The 17,883-nt window shown below is 36.3% G+C and overlaps 1 protein-coding gene across 5 annotated transcripts in view; it reads right to left on the reverse strand.

Moving 5' to 3' along the window:
• Positions 1 to 17,883, reverse strand: part of LOC104856514 (RNA-binding motif protein, X chromosome) — a 124,102-nt gene that overhangs the window by 54,482 nt on the left and 51,737 nt on the right. For 3 of the 5 annotated variants that reach the window (XR_778660.1, XR_778663.1, XR_778662.1), the window contains 3 exons: positions 9,021 to 9,249; positions 6,110 to 6,232; positions 3,439 to 3,503 (listed from right to left, as the gene is read on the reverse strand). The gene's annotated coding sequence lies outside the window, so the exon portion shown is untranslated. Of the gene's footprint in view, positions 1 to 2,502; positions 2,554 to 3,438; positions 3,504 to 6,109; positions 6,233 to 9,020; positions 9,250 to 17,883 lie in introns of those variants that run through there. The other 2 variants (XR_778661.1, XR_004517433.1) reach the window with 2 other exon arrangements.

A 17,883-nucleotide genomic window follows, 5' to 3' on the forward strand; every position in this document is an offset into this window, starting at 1 on the left:
TTCCCTGTTCGTGGTTTCTTTGGCTGTGCAGAAGCTTTTTATTTATTTTTTTTCTCATTGAGTTTATTGGCACATTTTAGGTATACAGTACAGTTACATTCATTATTGGGATATTGTACCTTTACATGATAGGTCTTGGTTCTCATTTTTTCCTCATACTCCTGCCCTCCCTTCACCCCCTCCTCCCTTCCCTATTTACAAAAACTTTATTTCCATTTTTTCATTTTCTCTTATTACCTTTCCCCTACCCTTCCCACTTCCCCTACACCTTTAGCTCTTTTCTTCCTATTTCACATTGTCAATTATACCATTAGGATCTTATTTACGATTATAGTTTTTCTCATCAGAGAAACTATTCGGTATAGAAGCTTTTTAATAAGAAGAGATCCCACTTGTTGATTCTTTGTGCTAGTTCTCGAGCAAAAGAGGTTTTGTTCATGAAATCTTTTCCTATACCAATGTCTTCAACCTCTCTTCCAGCCATGTTAGTGTTTCTATTTTAATATTCAGATCTTTAATCCATTTCCATTTTAGTTTAGTGCATGGTGAAAGTTATAGGCCTAGTCTTTATATATAGGTCTTTGGCAAGTTGAAAGCCAATTTTTCCAGCACCATTTATTGAACAGGCTATCTTTTCTCCAGTGAGGGTGTTTGGCTCTTTTGTCAAAGATGAGGTGGCTGAGTGTGTCTGGATTTGTTTCTGCAACTTCTAATCTGTTCCACTGGTCCTCAGGTCTGTTTCTTTGCCAGTACAAAGAAGTAGAAATAGCAAATAAACATATGAAAAAATGTTCAACATCACTGGTCATTCAAGAGATGCAAATGAAAATAATGTTGAGATTTAACATCACCTCAGAAAGAATGACTACTATCATGAAATCAATAACAAATGCTGGTGGGGCTGTGGAGAAAAAGGAACCCTTCTCTATTGTTGGTGGGAGTGTACACTGGAGCAACCACTGTGAAAATCAGTATGGAAATACCTCAAAGAGCTAGGATTGGAGGTCCCATTTGACCCAGCTAATCCCCTGCTGGGTATCTTCCCAAAAGAATTAAAAGGATCATACCACACTGATATATGAGCACCTTATGTTCACAGCAGCAGTTTTCAATAGCTAAAACATGAAAAAAGCCCCATTGCCCATCAACAGGAGACTGGATAAAGAAAAAAAAAATTTTTTAATAAAATGGAGTAGTACTCAGCCATAGAGAATGAGAAATTAGAGGCATTTATAGCTAAATGGATGCACATTGAGGTGATACTCTGAAGTAAAATAAATAGGACACACATCTGTAAATACTGAATAGTGTCTCGGTATAAGAAACTGAAGATGTAAATAAGGATAAAAATGTATAATAGATAATGTGAAATAGGAAGAAAAGGGACAAAGAAGAAAGGGAAGTATGAGAGGCAGGGGAAAGGAAAGAGGGGAATGGAATTAACATGAGAAAATAGAAAAATTGAAACAAAATCTCTTTAAATAGGGGGGGTGGAGGGGGATGAAGGGAGGGTAGGGGGATGAAGAAAAAAATAAGCACCAAAATATATTATGTAAAGGTACAAATCTGCAATGATGAATGTCATTACATTGTATACCTAGGATGTACCAATAAAATAATTTTAAAAATAAAGTGAGCTCATCAAAACAGAAAACTTCTGTGCACCAAATAATTCCATGAAGAATGGAAAAAGATGACCTACAGAATGGGAAAAATGGTAAATGATATGTTTTATAAGAGTATAGTACCCACAATACACAAAGACCTCTCCCAATTTAACAACAAAAAGACAACCCCAATTTAAAATGGGAAAATGATATAAAGACATTTTTCAAAAAAGGATAAACAAATAACCAATAAGCACAATATATGCTTAACATCATAGTCATTGTAGATACAATCAAGCTGGCAGTGGTGGTGCACACTTGTAATCCCAGCATTCTGAGAGGCTGAGGCAAGAGGGTGGCAAGTTTGGGCCCAGCCTGAGCAACTTAGTGATTTAGAGAGAACCTGTCTCAAAATTAAAAATTTTACAATAGCAGGAGATGTAGCTCAGTGTGCTTTGGATTCACTCCTCAACACCACAAAAAAATTGTGAATAAAAGTGATGAGATGCCACTTTCTTCTCACTGAACTTTACAATTGAATGAGTGAATTGCATGATGTGTAAATTATATCCCCCCCAAAACTAGATAAAGATGAAATAATGGTTTCCAAGTATTTTTTCCTTGTTAAAGGCATTTTTATACTTATAAAATTAATGTTTTAATGTCATACTGTTCATATACTTTTATAAAATTTGATAATTTTTATAAAATTTGATAAATAATATGTATTTTTAAACTTCACTTAATAGTTTAGGTGAGTCAATAATTTGGTTCTCAATTCCACATATTTTAATCCTTAGTTGTAATGGTCATCATAAATGAAAATTATATCTTACAAAATAGAGAGGTTCAGATAGCATAACTTTTCAAAGGGAATATGTTTGGATATACTTACTAAATCGTGAACATGACTTTTCAGTTTTCATCATCCAATAGAGTCTTTCATATAAATTTAGGAGAAAAATATCTTGATCTTGGAAATAAATAAGAATAATTTGCATTTATATATTTTCAACAGATGAGTTTAAAACTGAATAAGCCCTTTAGAATATTTTTTGAATGTTGGCACACTATTTTTACAATTTTAAGTTATGCAAATAGGAGAGTTTTATGGGTGACATATAACATTTTCAGCCATGAAAGTCAAATAATGGAAATGTTTCCAAAAATCATTCTAAAAATGTTCCCCCTATCTTGAATTTATATCATTAATAAAACATAATTTTTTCCTCAAAGAAGAAATTGAATTTATTTTCTCAAGAATATCTGCTAGGCAACACAAAGAAATGGTGAATGCTTAAGGGGAAAGGAATGCTGATTACCCTTCCTCGATTATTATGCATTGTACACTTGTATGCAATTTTCACACTGTACTCCATAAATATGTACAATTTTATGTGACAGTATAAAAAAACTGAAAAACAATACGTTAGTATAATTAATGACATTTATTGAAGAAAAGGTCAGCAAATACGGAATATTTACTTTTTTAAAAAAGAGAAAACCATGTAGTTCAGCTTTATGTTTGACATAAAGTAATATGTGGAGCTGAAAATATTTTATAATCATTTTCCATTTCATAATCAGATATTGTACATGTTCTACTATGAAAAAACAATCCACCTAACAAGGCTCACAAACTACAAAACATCAAAAAACTGGAAGGCAAAAGAGAAATGTGAGAATACCTCATGAACCTGATCATTCTTGTTGAATAGAAATTATGTCATATTTGATGGCAAGGGCAGAAAATAAAAACTCATTGTCAATCCATATATTTCATATCAAAAAGGAAACATTCTAAAGATGACAGTAGGAAAATGAAAAGTACCTGAGTCCTTGATGTCATTTCCACTGCTGAATTAACCACACATGTGGATATGAACAACCACATACCTGTGTAAAATGAGAAATCTCTTATTCATTCATTCATTCATTCATTTATTTATTTATTGGTACGGAGACCAAACTCTAGACCTTGCATTTGTGAGACAGGTGTGGTGTCACTCAGCTAAATCCCTGGCCTAAGAAATCTCTTATTTTTTAAATATAGTATTTTGCTTAAGTTTGCTTTCTCTTGATTTACAGCCCAATACATTCTGTCTTGGAATCTTTGCCCTTGCTATTTCCTCTGATCAGAGATGCTTAAACTAGAGCTTCATATACCTAATATTTTGAGATGGCATTTCTTTATGCTGCCCAGCCTGGCCTAGAATTTCAAGGTTCAAGTGATCCTCATGCTTCAGCCTCCCAAGTACCACCATACCTAGCTCTAATTTATTGATTATTGACCATTCAGGTCTCTATTTAAATCACATCCTCCCTTCCACTTCAGCTAATGTCTTGACTCCTAAGTTGCTCTTTATTATGTAAGACTATGTAATTTTCTTTCAAGAATTTTACTCATAAAACTTTCTGACTTGCTTATTTTATAGTATTTTCTATCTCAATCTTCCTCATAGGCAAAGACTATCTTGCTCATTGCTCTATGCCAGTGCAAGAAACACTCTCCAGTATATGAATGTTTCTTCATCTCCTGGCATCCTCCATGTAGAGCTACTCTTCAACATACTAAATTTTCAACAATTCACAGAATACAATCTATTTTCTTTTGTTTCTGTGCCTTTGAATTTTCTTTTTTTTTTTCTTTTGAGACAGGGTCTCACTATGTAGGTTGAGACTGACCTGGAACTCATTATGTAGCCCAGGGTGGTCTTGAACTCACAGTGATTCTCCTGCCTCAGGCTCCAGAGTGCTGGGATTACACGCCCAGCTAAATTTTCTTTTTGTTCTGCCTATATATTGTTTTTTCCTTTTCTCAGTTCTAAAATTTAAGATATCTACTATGTGTCAGTATTCCCTAGATACTAGAAATGTTAAATTTGGTAAAAACAAAGTTCCTGCCACCATGAGTTACCTCCTTACACTCACCAGCATGGTTCTAATTAAAAGACAGATAATAACAAAAGTGGTGAGGATATGGAAAAACTAAAACCTCCTATCCTGCTGGTCAGAATATAAAATGCTGTAGCCAGTTCAGAAACAGTCTGGCAGTTTCTCAAACAGATAAACATAGTTTCCATATGATTCAGCAATTTTACTCCTAGATATTTCCCAAGGAGGACAGAAGATGTATGCCAACACAAAAACTTGTACATAAAAATTTATAGCAACTTTATTCATAATAGCCAAAATGTGGAAACAATTTAAATGTTTATTGTGCTAAGAATACATAAAATGTGGTATCTCAGTTTAGTAAAATATTACTTGTTGTTAAAAGGAAATGAAATAAACCAGGTATGGTGCATGCCTGTAATCCCAGCAATCTGGGAGGCTGAAGTAGGAGGATCTCAAGTTGAAGTCCAGCATGCGAAACTTACTTAGTAAGATCCTGTTTCAAAAAAAATAACAGGCTGTGGATGTAGCTAAGTGCAAAGTCCCTGGGTTCAATCCCCAGTACTGTTAAAAAAAAAAGGGTGAGGGGAGGAAAATTTTTACATGCTATTACGTTGAAAAACCCTGAAAACATAAGTGAATGAAGCTATACCACAAAGTGCTATACGAGGGGCAACTGTAAACTACAGTGAATTTTAAAAATAACTATATTACAGTAAAAGCCATATTGCCATTCATTACTCTCCCTCAAAACATTTTCCCTTGCTTCAGACACACGTATCTCACCAGTCATCCCACTTTCTTAAAGTCCTTCTTTGGGAGTATCTTTGGTTGTGCTGTCAGGGCTACTTCAATGTCCTGAATCCATTCAAAATGTTGGCCTGTCTTAATCATTCTGGCTTTGGGGATGAACCAGAAGTTGTACAGTGCCAAATCTGGTGAATGAGGAAGATGAGGATGCAGTAATGTTTTTGAGCTTTTCTATCCACTGGATGACACACAGCAGATACATTCACCATACTTTTGATCACACTGCAGAAGAGTACTCATAAAAGGTGGCTTTCAGAGCTTCAGAAAGTGGCAAAATAGAGGGATAAATATTCAAAGGGGAGTATTTTGAAGGAGATTAATGGTGATATGTCTTTTAAGACAATAATTTTTAAAAATTTAAACATGCTGTATATTTTAATCACACCTCACGTTAGATGATTCTATTTAAGTGAAATGTTCAAAATAGGAAATATATATAAAAAGATGAAGAAAGTAAATCAGCAATTCTTTTGAACAAGGTGGTTGGCGTGATGGCTAAGGTGTACAGGGTTTCTTTGGGGAGTAATATTCTAAAGTTGAGTGTGATATTACATATACCTCTCTATGAATCCACTAAGAGCCAGTAATTGTATACTTTAAATGGGGAAATTATATAGTTTGTAAATTATATCTCAATGAACCTGTTAAAATAGATAGATAATCAAAACCCCACAAAAACATCACTGCTGTCCCTAGATATCTCTGAGATTCAATACTAGTTTTCTCTCTTCAAGGAAGTCTCCTGCTCAGTTTGCCTAGAGAATTCTGCAGATGCTTATGTTAAGAGCTTGAATCACCTGCTGTTGAAGTTGTATTCCCTGTTCTTCCACCATAGCGAATGTTCATTGGGAGTTATGTTCCTTCTGTTCTGAATCTTGGGTGCTTATAACACATATGGTAAAAGCTTCTGTAAATGTATGCTGAAAAAAATAGAATGTGAAGAAATAATTGGAATAATAACAAGATAAAAGGAAGGGTTTTGTTTTGTTTTAGAAAAAGAAAAAATGCAAAACTTAAAGTTTGATGGGGTATGAAAACAAAAAGAAAACACACAGTAGTCTAAAGGTGAGAATGCCAGAGTTCTTTATTAATACATGGGTTTCTGACATAAAAAGGTCAACACAGCTGGACAATAAGAGCCTCTGTTGCTGTTCTATGTGGTGATCACTAAAAAAGAGCTTACATTTTAGTTTCTTAACAGGAAGTTTGCAGAACAAACAACAAAATGTCAGGAGAGAGACAAGGATGGGAAGAGAACAGTATAAATAGATAGTATGGGGTTTAAAAGAAGGTTTAGGCATAGCCCTTTCAATACTGAGAATATTTTTTTGTAAGTAAGAGTGTTAACTAAATGCATGCCAAAATTTGTTTCAGTAGAGTCTCTGTGCTACTGTCAGTAGTTCCTCTCAGATCTGTGAAATAACTTTTGGTCTGTGGCATGTTTACAATACGCTTTGAAATGTCAAAGAACTTCCACCAATTTCTGCTGCTATTTATCTTCTGTTGTCTTGCACCATCATAAACTTTGCATTTTAACAACCAGCATGACAATTTTCTTTGGCAATTTTGTGGTACTTCAAGTACTATTTGCATAGCTTGTGATAGCCAGGGTCAAAATAGTTCGTGAAATCAAATTAATAATAGCAGGCCAGGGAGGGCGACACACACCTATAATCCAAGCACTTGCCTCTTCCTGAGGCAAGAGGACTGCTGTGAGTTCAAGGTCAGCCTGAACTACATAGTGAGGCCTTGTTTCAAAAAAAAAACAAAAAAGGAATAATAATAGAAGAGAGAAATACCACAGAGTAGCAAAAAAAAAAAAAAACAAAAAAGGAATAATAATAGAAGAGAGAAATACCACAGAGTAGCAAAAAAAAAAAGCAAAACAATAACAAAACACAGATTAGTGAGGGTCATTCTAACTGCAAGTGCAGGGTACTTCACAGTACTCTGGCTTAAGGAGTCCAATCAAAAGAGTAATGAATTACCATGTCTAACATTTACTGAAGGCTTTCTGCAGGTCTGCTATCCATAGAATATATGTTTACTCTAATCTTCAAAGTGGTTCTTCTGTGGGGGAGCAGTGCTATTATTCCATTTTTACAGAGAAGGATATGGACAATATGGCAGTCTGACTCCTGAACCCATCTCTTAACCACCCAATACACTACTCTCTGATATTTCATTATGCTACCAGTCAAGTGACTGTGGCAAAGATATATATTAATTATGCTTATATACCTACTGTATATGTACATATATATGTATACATATATAGACATATAAAAGACAGCACTTATGACATGACAAGCACTAGAAAATTAATGAATTGGCATTCTATGCAGAAATGATAAGCTATAACTGTATTATTAAAATTATGTACTAAAGGGGCAGGGCCTTAGCTCAGTGGTTCCACCACCTGCTTCACAAGCGCAAGATCCCAAGTTCGATCCCTGATGCCAAAAAAGAAAAAAAAAAAAAGGAAAAGAAAACTTAATAAAATAATGTACTAAAAATTAGTCTGGAATTGACAGAAGAAATTCCACAGTGTACTTAATGTTCCCTAAACACTATTATCATTAACACCTTGTGTTTCTACACCATTTCTTTTCAATGCCTGGACTTCCCTTTGCACTCTTAGATCCTTGTAAGATAATTAATTACTACTCATCCTTTAAAATATATAGTAACACTTTTTCCATGGAAACTAATCCAACTCCCCCAAGCAGAATTAGTCACCTGCTTGGCTAGATTATTGTTATTTTGTTAATATACTTTTATACCATTTATGAATGCTCAGTGTAGGAAACAACCTAAGTACTTTAAGCAGAAGATTTAATCCAGGGAATTAGATGCTCATAAAATTTTTTCAAAGGTTTTAGGCTGGGTCCCTGAGGTGATTCTCAGAACATGATGGAACTGACTTTCTTAGTACAAGAGCATGCTCTAGAGCTGTGGATTTGGGGATCAGAAAGTTTCTAATACATCAGCTGAAATTGCCTCTTGACAGTCACAAAATTGGTTAGTAGACCTTGGGATGCAGCAGCAGAATAACCAGTCCTCAGGCTGCTGTTTGCCAACAACAACAACAGCAATAAAAAACCTAAGGAGGAAAATGTTCACTTCCAATCATGTATGAGTGCACCTAATTAGTGGAACCTAACTTATATCCAGAATACTAGATGAAAGGAAACCTAGGAAATTTGGCTTTTAGGTTTTCAGGCTTTGCAAACAGCCAGCCTCAAGACAAAAGAAACTGAAGCTGAGTGAGCCAATCTGTATCACTCACCATGGCGCCGTTCAGGCTGAATAGATACTACATGCTTTCATTAGCGGCTGAATCTCGAATGTTCAACCCAGAAAAGGTATGGCTATATCTAACTGGGTTACGTCTTAAACGAGAAGTCAGTGTGCTAATATCTTACTGAAAATCTTCACTGGCTCATAGTTTCATAAAATAGAATTAAGTAAACACCCTTATTCTGAAATCCAAGAACAATTACTGTAAGGTTCAAAAGTTTCTTTCCAAAACCATCCCCTTCCTTGGCGCTCGCTACTTCAAAGTATCCCTTTTCCAGATGAGCCACATTTGCCTCCATGCTTTGCTCTTGCCATTCTTCTTTCTGAAATGCTCTCTTGTAGTCTGAGTGGGAACCTAAAATTCTCTGGATTTTATGCACTCCCCATTTTTTACAATCTAGTACCTACCGTGCCTCTTTTATGAAGCTCTTCTGGGAGATCCGATTTTTTCATGTTCTTTCCTCTTCCCACTTGCTGTTCCACTGCCTATTGCACTTGAACTGGTAACTTAATTTCCACCTCTATATCACTCTGTAGTTCCCTTAGCGTGTTAATTGCTTCACAGCAGTAACTTGTTTTATACTTCTTTTTATTCCATTCACTGACCCAGTAATTTGTATCTTCATTAAATATCTGGCTGTGGGTAAGATGTAAAATGATGATGATGTGATTGTAATAATTTTCCTGAGTTTTTATTTAATGTACATTTGATTACTAAAGCAACACGATTTTCTTAAACACATACCATTTGCCCTCCCTCTCTAGTCATTCATTCTGGAAACTCCTACTGATAAAATATTGAGAACAAATATCATTTCTGTAGACTTTCCTGGTTGTCCTCAGTGGGCTGGGTTTTAGGATACCTACCTCACAGCAATTATTCTACTGTACCAATTAGTTTCTGTTGCACAAAAAAGCCCAAACTTCCGTGGCTTAAACTAACAATCATTTATTTCTCACGAGTCAGTGTGGGGTGGGTTCAGCAGGGATGGCTCTCCTCTGTTCCACATAGTTGGCTGGGTATAGAATGATATCTGCAAAGGCTGGACATTTCTCTCTCTACATGGTCTTCTGATCCTCAGAAAATACTAGTCTTCAGTTACTTTCCCAAGAGAATGAATCAAAAGACCACGCAAAAAGATGCATAATGCCATCAATGCTACGTTCTACTGGAAAAGCACACCATAAGACCAGTGAGATTCCAGGGGCAAGGGAATAGAATTCACCTTTTGATTAAAGCAAAAAAGAATAGGCTGAAAAGAATCCATGGCTATCTTTATCTACTAATCCACTATACCTCACCTATTTATTGTCTGTCCTCATAACTAGGTTTAGGTATTCTCATGAACCTTGTCTTAATATGTAATGTTCCAATGTTTATTTTAATGTTCTGAGTACAAGGTGTAGTGTAAACTGCTCAATATAAGGTATGGGGCTGAAGAAATATCAGATTCCATGTTAAGCAGTGGGTGGAATACAAAGCTATGTGGAATGTATAATATAGTCCTCCCTGAGGATCCTATAGTCCCTCTTACCAATTGGTAGGAGAGAAAAATAGAGGCAAATTTAAAAGTGATATATAAAAGAAAAAACACTAACACAACAGGAAAATGTGAAACTACTATATAAATGAGACACACAGGCCAGAGAAGTAAGCACATTTTTGAATCTGGTGTTTTAAAAAAGACTTGTACAATATTTAGAAGACAGGGTTTGTGTTCTCAAATAATAGTTGAGCAGTTAGTAGATGTAACCTGTAAGAACTATCCCAGGGACTAAAAAGTAAAATTTAATGTTCAAAAATATGGCTACCTACTCCTCCTGCGGCAGAAGCTGGTATCGAGTCACGTGGGAAGATGGGAGGAGAAGGGAAGTGTAAGGCTACTCTGATTTTTATGATGGTGATAGGAGTTTTAGAGCAGAAGAGCATCAGAATACATTGTACTTAAGAGACAGAACCATAGCAGCACATGCAGAATGAGTAAGAGTAGGAAGACAGAAAGTAGAAAGAAGCAAGTACGATGCAGGCTTAAACTTCAGACTCTCAAGCCCTCACCAGACATTAAAATTTGACAAGTTGCTGCCAGGAATGCTAGAGAAATAGTAGTAGAGGAGAGACAGTCTGCATGGCCTAATAGATCCATCACACCTGTCCCACAAGAAGGTTCTGATGAGAGGTAAACAAGAGGCAGAAGAGTCTACCTGATACCTTTGTGAAAGTGTAATTTATTGCTTGGGGCTGGCAAGAATTCAGGATAGATGTGAGGAGGCTTTATTTTACAAATATTGGCATGTGAGGCTAGTGACTGTGTGCAATGTTCCCTAAGATTTCAAATGCAGGACAAGGGGCAAATTTGGAGAGAAAGACACTGTAGTACATTTTATAATTTTGGGGCCGGGAATTTAGCTCAGTGGTTCCAGTGCCTGCCTCCTCACAAGCACAAGGACCTGAGTTCGATCCCCGGTACCAAAAATAAAAAAAAAAATTATAATTTTACTTAGATCCACTGAGTCTTTCTTCTAATGCTCTTCTCAGATAAGAGTTTCTGAGCACCCTATGTAAACCACTGCCACTGTCATCACTATCTCAAATGCTCAGCACTCCCGTTCCCCTTTCTTTGCTTTATTTATTCCCTCTTCCCTCTACAGTGTAAATTCCACAGGGAGATATGTCTCTTTTTTCATTTTTATTTTCTGGTATCTAGTATAAAGTGATATTGCAGACAGATGGCAGGTACTTAAATATTTGTTAAATGAATGCATATGAGTTTGAGGTTCCATGAGACCTCAGGTGGAGCAGTCCAGTAATAACTATATTTGTGAGTTGGGCTTAGGGGAAAATCTGAGTTTTAGGTAAACACTAGAAGTCATCTGCTACTGGTACAAACTAAAGCTAAGAGGCTGGATGAGATCTGAATTTATGGGAAAGATGATTTTCTTGTTTGGTTGAGGAGATTTAGAATTCCAAAAGAAAAGGTGTCATCCCCAGCCAGGCCTGGCCACAGAACATAAGCAGGTCACCACAAATGCCATCAAATGCCGTCATCTCTTCCTGTTTCCCTTAGACAAAGCTAGCAGTTTCTTGGAAAGTTTTATGACGTCACAAGGGGTAAAACAGCCAACAACAGCATTTATCATTTATTGAAAAACATGTTAATAATTCACTGCTTCAATTAACATTTACTGTTAATCAAGATTCTTGTCTGAAAGCCTCATACCCAAGCTCAGCAGGTCGGTTTAGAATCAAGTTCCATCTGCCTGTGATGGAGCCCACAAAGAGACAAATGCCAGGTCTACTTAAAGCTGGAGGTAGGGATCATCTTTCAAAGCAGGCTGTTCTTGGAAGCCAGCTCCCCTAGGAAGTTAAGAAAAGCAAACTTCTGCCTCTAAAAGGGACCCGAATTTCTCAAAGGAAACAGCAGAATATTTTCTCTACATGAAAGAGACCACTGAAGTTTTCTACTCAGTCTTTTACATACCCTTTAAGAAAATGTTATGTCACTCCATTTCTTCCTTTCCCTAGGCTGGAACACGCTTTATATCCCTATCTATATGTATTTTGGATCTGACAGTGTCTTGTTTGATCATTTATAACTTGGTCATTTGCTGATAACTGTTTTTGCCAAAAACTAGTGCTTCCCTTTGAACAGGAAAAGGGCAAGAATGGATGTTTTGTTTTAACCACTTGTTCTTACTATTGCTGCTATAATTATATAATGCATAGAATCTTAGTTAGAAAAGTTGTAATTGCAGTTAAGAATGTTTTAGTGGGATGAAACAATATTAACAGTTTACTAGATATCATTGAACCAACAGAGATTCTACTTTTTGGCTTAAGTAGCAATTATTCAGTTTCTCTGAGCCTCACTTTGTCCATCTATACAATAGAAATAATATGGTATGAAACTCAAGAGGTTATTTCAACATTAAAGGAAACATTGAGAAAGTACTTGCACATAAGCTATTTCCTTGGAAACACTAAAACATTTGGACTATTTATGTGCCATGGGTGAGATGCACTTCATGATTTTAGGGAATGAGTGTGAACACACTGCCTTTATGGTTTCCAATTATTTACTCCAGCCTTTTTACTCATTCAGCTTTTACTGGATGATTACTATGTACTAGGCACCGTTTCTTCGGCTGAGGATCTACTTAAAATCCCAATCCTCCCTGGAAATTTCAGTTTAATCCTGGGAGAAATACAAAATGAATACATTCATAACAAACCAATCTTTCAAGTATTCACTCATCTGTTAGCACTTTTCCTCCATCTTCCAAACTAACTATAAACTAGTAGCTAGCTTAGATTAGAAAGATGCTAGACAGCTAAATGGATAGATACAAAGACAGAGAGAATATTAGGTGGTACAGTAGTCCCCCATTTCCCACAAAGGATGTGTTTCGTGGAACAATGGAAGCTTGAAATTTTAGACAGTGCCAAGCCCTGTATACACAATGGTTTTTCCTGTACATGCAAATGTATGATAAAGTTTAATTTATTAATGAAGCACAATCAAAGATTAATAACTTTAATACTATAACATAACAATTACAACATTATGGTTTAATAGAAATAACAGCATCAACAGTCTTGTTCTTTGGGGCCACTTCTAAGAAAAATAGGGGTCACTTGAATACAGGTGCTGCAGTACTGCGATAGTCAGTAACCTTATAACCAACGAGGTTCCTAAGTGACACATATATAGCATGGATATGATTGCCAAAGGGATGATTCACAACCTGGATAGGACAGAGCTGGATCGTATAAGATTTCATCAATCTGCAGCATGAAACTTATTTTCTGGAATTTTCCATTTAATATATTTGGACCACGGTTGACCATGGGTAACAAAATCACAGATGGGGGAGATTATTGTAGTAAATGCTGACCTGAGAATAGCAGCATGATAGAAGTAGGCCTACCCTAATTTAGGTGTCTTAGAAAAGTCTCTCTGGGAAGTGCTAGGGACATGGAAGTCAGAGGAAATGCTATGCAGGCAAAAGGAATAGCTGATACAAAGGCCCTGTGGTGAGAATGAACTTTCCTGTTGCAGAAGCAGAAAGTCCCTTGTGGGCAAGGAAAACAAGGACAACAGAAGGAACTGGGAGAGGGGTTCAGATCTTGTAGGACCTTGTAGTCCATAGTAGGAAGGTTTTATTATGACAAGGATGTCAGACCAGTAGAATGATTAAGCAAGGTGGTGGAAGATTGATTTACATTTTTTAAAGTTAACTCTGACTGTGTGGAGAGTGAGCCAAAGTAGGAATTGGGGGGCTAGCAGACCAAAGCAATGTCAGTAGCTGAACTAGCATCATAGAAGTAGAAATAAAGAAAAGCAGATAGATTCACTTAGGTTTGGGAAATATAGTCATTAGGGAGTATCGATAGATTGCATGTAGGAAAAAGAAAAACAGAAATCTAAGGTTTGTTACTTAAGCAATTTTCAGAAATCCAGTCTTGAAGCCTTCACTGTGCCCAAATGAGCAAGAATACTACAGGCTCATTCCATTTTATGTTGATCCATCCTACTTTCAAAAATAAGTGAAAAAGGAAAGCCAGAAAGTACGTTCAACGCATAGCTTCCACTGTTCTCACTGACATCTCGTGATATTCTAGCACTGGCTTTAAAAGATCAGAGAGGTGCTTGTGGATGGCTATGGCAGTAATCCTCATAAAGATCCTTCACTGCAGTAGCAGTGCCTCTTTGGTTCCAGTCTTGTCACTGGGCGTATTTTTAGCCTTTCTTCCCAAAGCTTTGCATCCTCCTGGGATAGCTGAACAGCTGTATTGGCCATTATCAACAACGCACTGAAGCTGAGTCTCCCAAACCCCTTCAAGGTCCCACGTGCTGTACTCTGTGTCACAGCCCAGATTCACACTTGAAGAACTGTTTGGGGCTTTTGTGTCACTTCCAGGAGTAGGCCTCATGTTTGTACAGGTTTTCCTGTGATCAAATCCCCTAATGCAAATGCCTCCCCCAAGCTCAGCATACCTTGAGGACAGGACCGTAAGGATAAATAGCTTTTGCTTACATAAATAAAACCCTGTCTTTTAAAACCTAGTCCTAGGATAAGATGGACTTACTGGTCAGACATTGATGTTAAAAAGAAACAGATTATGCCAATGTCTTGATCAGAATGAAGAGAATCTTCCTAATGGCTATCTCCATCAGTAGAAATAGAAGACTGCCATAAAACTAGGATTTTATCTCAAAATCTGCCTGTTTATATATGCAGAATTCAATTTGTAATTTCCTTTAATTAAAAATAAGGTGAGTGTGAACTTATTCTTAAAAGTGCGTTAGTCGATGAAGCCAAAGCAATCATACAAACTGAGAATTTTCCAGAAATATTATTTATATTAGTGGCAGGTGGGGGAACATGCCATTTCCAGGTGAGATGAACTGACTTTCAAATTAATTGGAACAGGCTGTGCTTGTTATCTATAAAAGGAAAGGGCCTCTTATAGTTGGTGTGATTCCTTTGGTAAAGCAGGTCAGGCTCAGAGAGAGCCAAATGCTCCCTGATACAATGGTGAGGATTATTGTTCCACAATGGACAAAGCTCAGAGTCAAGCATTTCTCTCTTGGCATTTATTAAACCATGTCGTCTACATCAAAAGTAATACCTTGATGAGATGTGTTCATTTCTTAGGTTAAATACTTTTTTTTTTTCTTTTTTGGTACCAGGGATCAAATTCGGGTCTTGGCACTTGCAAAACTGGCAGTGGAACCACTAAGCTAAATACCTGGCCTGGGGTTAAATACTTTTTAAAGCTAGTTTTCAGTTTCGTCTTTAGGGAGACTAAATTAAAGGCACATCTCATCCCAATTTCCCCCTTTTCAACCTAGCAAGGAGCTCAGCAGAGGGAAACTGTAGTGAGCACACAAGAGAAACTTGAGACACTATTGGAGTTTGAAGGATGCGAAGGATGAAAGTCTTAATTCTGAGGAATAACATTAGTAGTTTCCGGAGTGGAGAAATGGTATTGCATGATTTGAGAGAGAGAGAGTTGTAGAAGAAAAGGGGAAAGCTGAGGGAGATAGAGAGAGGGAGAGAGAAAAAATTAACTGGAGAAAATGCCACTAGGGCACAATGTTTGTAGAGGATAAAGTATTGTGTAAACTACACTGAGTTCTCAGCTTATCCCTCCTGCATTATGCTCCTGTGTGGAGATAACCTCATTCTTCCCTTCTATTATCACAGCTCTGCCTGATTATTCTGGCGGGGAGCACTGATACTTGGGCACAGTAGTCAGAGGAAGCTTTGTTATTCCAATTTCTATCATAGGGCTGTGGTGAAGAGCTTTTTAAGGTTTGAGCTAATGAGCACACTTAACTCACAGCTAGTTATAAGCAGTGACCATCCTGACTCTTCAAATACTACCTCTGCCAGATAGGAGAGACTTAGGTGCCCCTCACAGATGAACGGAGCTGGGAAGAAGGTTCTTTCATACCACAGCAGAACCAGGTGCTCCACTGACATGGTGGCTACATAGTGCTGTGGTTAATCTCTTCTATGCTGTTATTTCTTGCTGTATGAAATATATGTGCCCTATTAAACTCAGGTTTAGTTTACATAAATTAAGGTTAAACTGAGTATAGTTTGTGTAAACTGAGTATAAACTTGCCTTTTACTTCTGTTATTAATGTACACATTGTAAATCAAGTAGAAGTTTCAAGATAAGATATTGGCAGATAAGTATGGAAGGTTTCTGCCTATCAAAAGCTAATCCCAAATTAAAAGGCAAATGATAAACTGGGGGAAAGATTTGTAATAACATAACAGATCAAATAGTAATACATTTAGAATAAAAACAATGATAGCAATTAAACTTGCAAATATTTTAGAATGAAAATTCTCAATACAGGTAAAAAAGCACAGTATGTTTTCTGGAGAGCAATGTAGTGATGTGTTTCCAGAGCTTTTAATATTTTCATAATCCTTGATATATGAATTATACTGCTGGGGTAGATTCTAAGGGAATAATATTAAATGGGCACAAAGATGTAAGCAAATAGTTATTCCTTGAAGCATAATTTATGAGAACACACCAAATATCTAATATATGAAGAATGATTATGGGATTTAAAATAAGTCGATATAGTGAGATATAATGCTACTACTAAAATAGCATTCCCTAAATATTTTTAAAGATATAGGAAAGTTTTTATGAATATTTCTTTAAAAATGAAAATGAAAGATACTAATTTATATACCTAGCATGCTTTAAATGCATAGAGTTTCTTTGTAAAAGATTTGGAAAGGAATATATTACAATGTTATCAGTAATTGCTTTTAAATAATAGAATTATTTATCTGCTTCTTCATGCTACTTCTACATTTCTGCAACAAGAATATACTTTTATAATCAGACAAGCCTAACAAAAATTTAATACAGAATCACATTAAAAGCAACCATAAGTTTTTTGAGAAATATCTGAATTCAGCTTTAGAACATAAAGTTTATAACATGAGCCCAGAGGGTTCTGTTGTTACCTAAACATAATAAAGCTCTTCAAGACTGTTCAGGTGAATCATGTCAGAAAAATACAGGGGCCAATTTGAAGTTCTCAGACATGAGAAAATTTGAGGATTTAAAATATGAATGGAATTGACACACATCAGGTGCATTTTTTTTTTAGTTTAGTTTGTAATGTTATTAAAATAAAAATCACTGGTCATCTCTGGAGATTTCTAGGGAACTTAATTATTTAGATAACTGGTAAATAAAAGGAAATAATGAAGCATTTATTTGGGTTTTTTTCCTGTACAAACTATACCTTCGGGCAGTGCTTCTCCAGCTGTTAATTCCTGGACTGTGAACATGATCTGTTCAAAAAGTAAAGTCTGGACTGCAGATACAGTTCAATAGTACGGTGCTTGCCTAACACACACAGGCCCTAGCTTTGATCTTCAGAACTGCAAAAACCTCAATCAATCCTCGATCCTCACTTTAGACCTACTGAATCATACCTAGAGATGGACTAGGGCCTGAAATGGTTAAAAGTGGTCATAATCAAACTCTGGTTCATTTGTTTTCTGTTCTGCTTTTTCAACAAGTACATATCTCTCTTATTAAAGAGATGCAAAATCCCAGAATTGTGTATGGATTTAAGGGAAGGGCTTAGATAGCATTTCAGTTTGCTTTTTACAGGAATATATAGATCAACCAGGCATATATGAGAATTCTCCAAGTGCTCCAGCATGGCTCAACAGGGATTGCAATGGAATTTGGGGCCAAGCCATTGGCTAGTACACTAGTACT

The sequence above is a fragment of the Fukomys damarensis genome, unplaced genomic scaffold, assembly GCF_012274545.1.
Source record: "Fukomys damarensis isolate Sample0158 unplaced genomic scaffold, DMR_v1.0_HiC HiC_scaffold_16, whole genome shotgun sequence".
In the NCBI taxonomy this organism is placed as follows: Eukaryota; Metazoa; Chordata; class Mammalia; order Rodentia; family Bathyergidae; genus Fukomys; species Fukomys damarensis.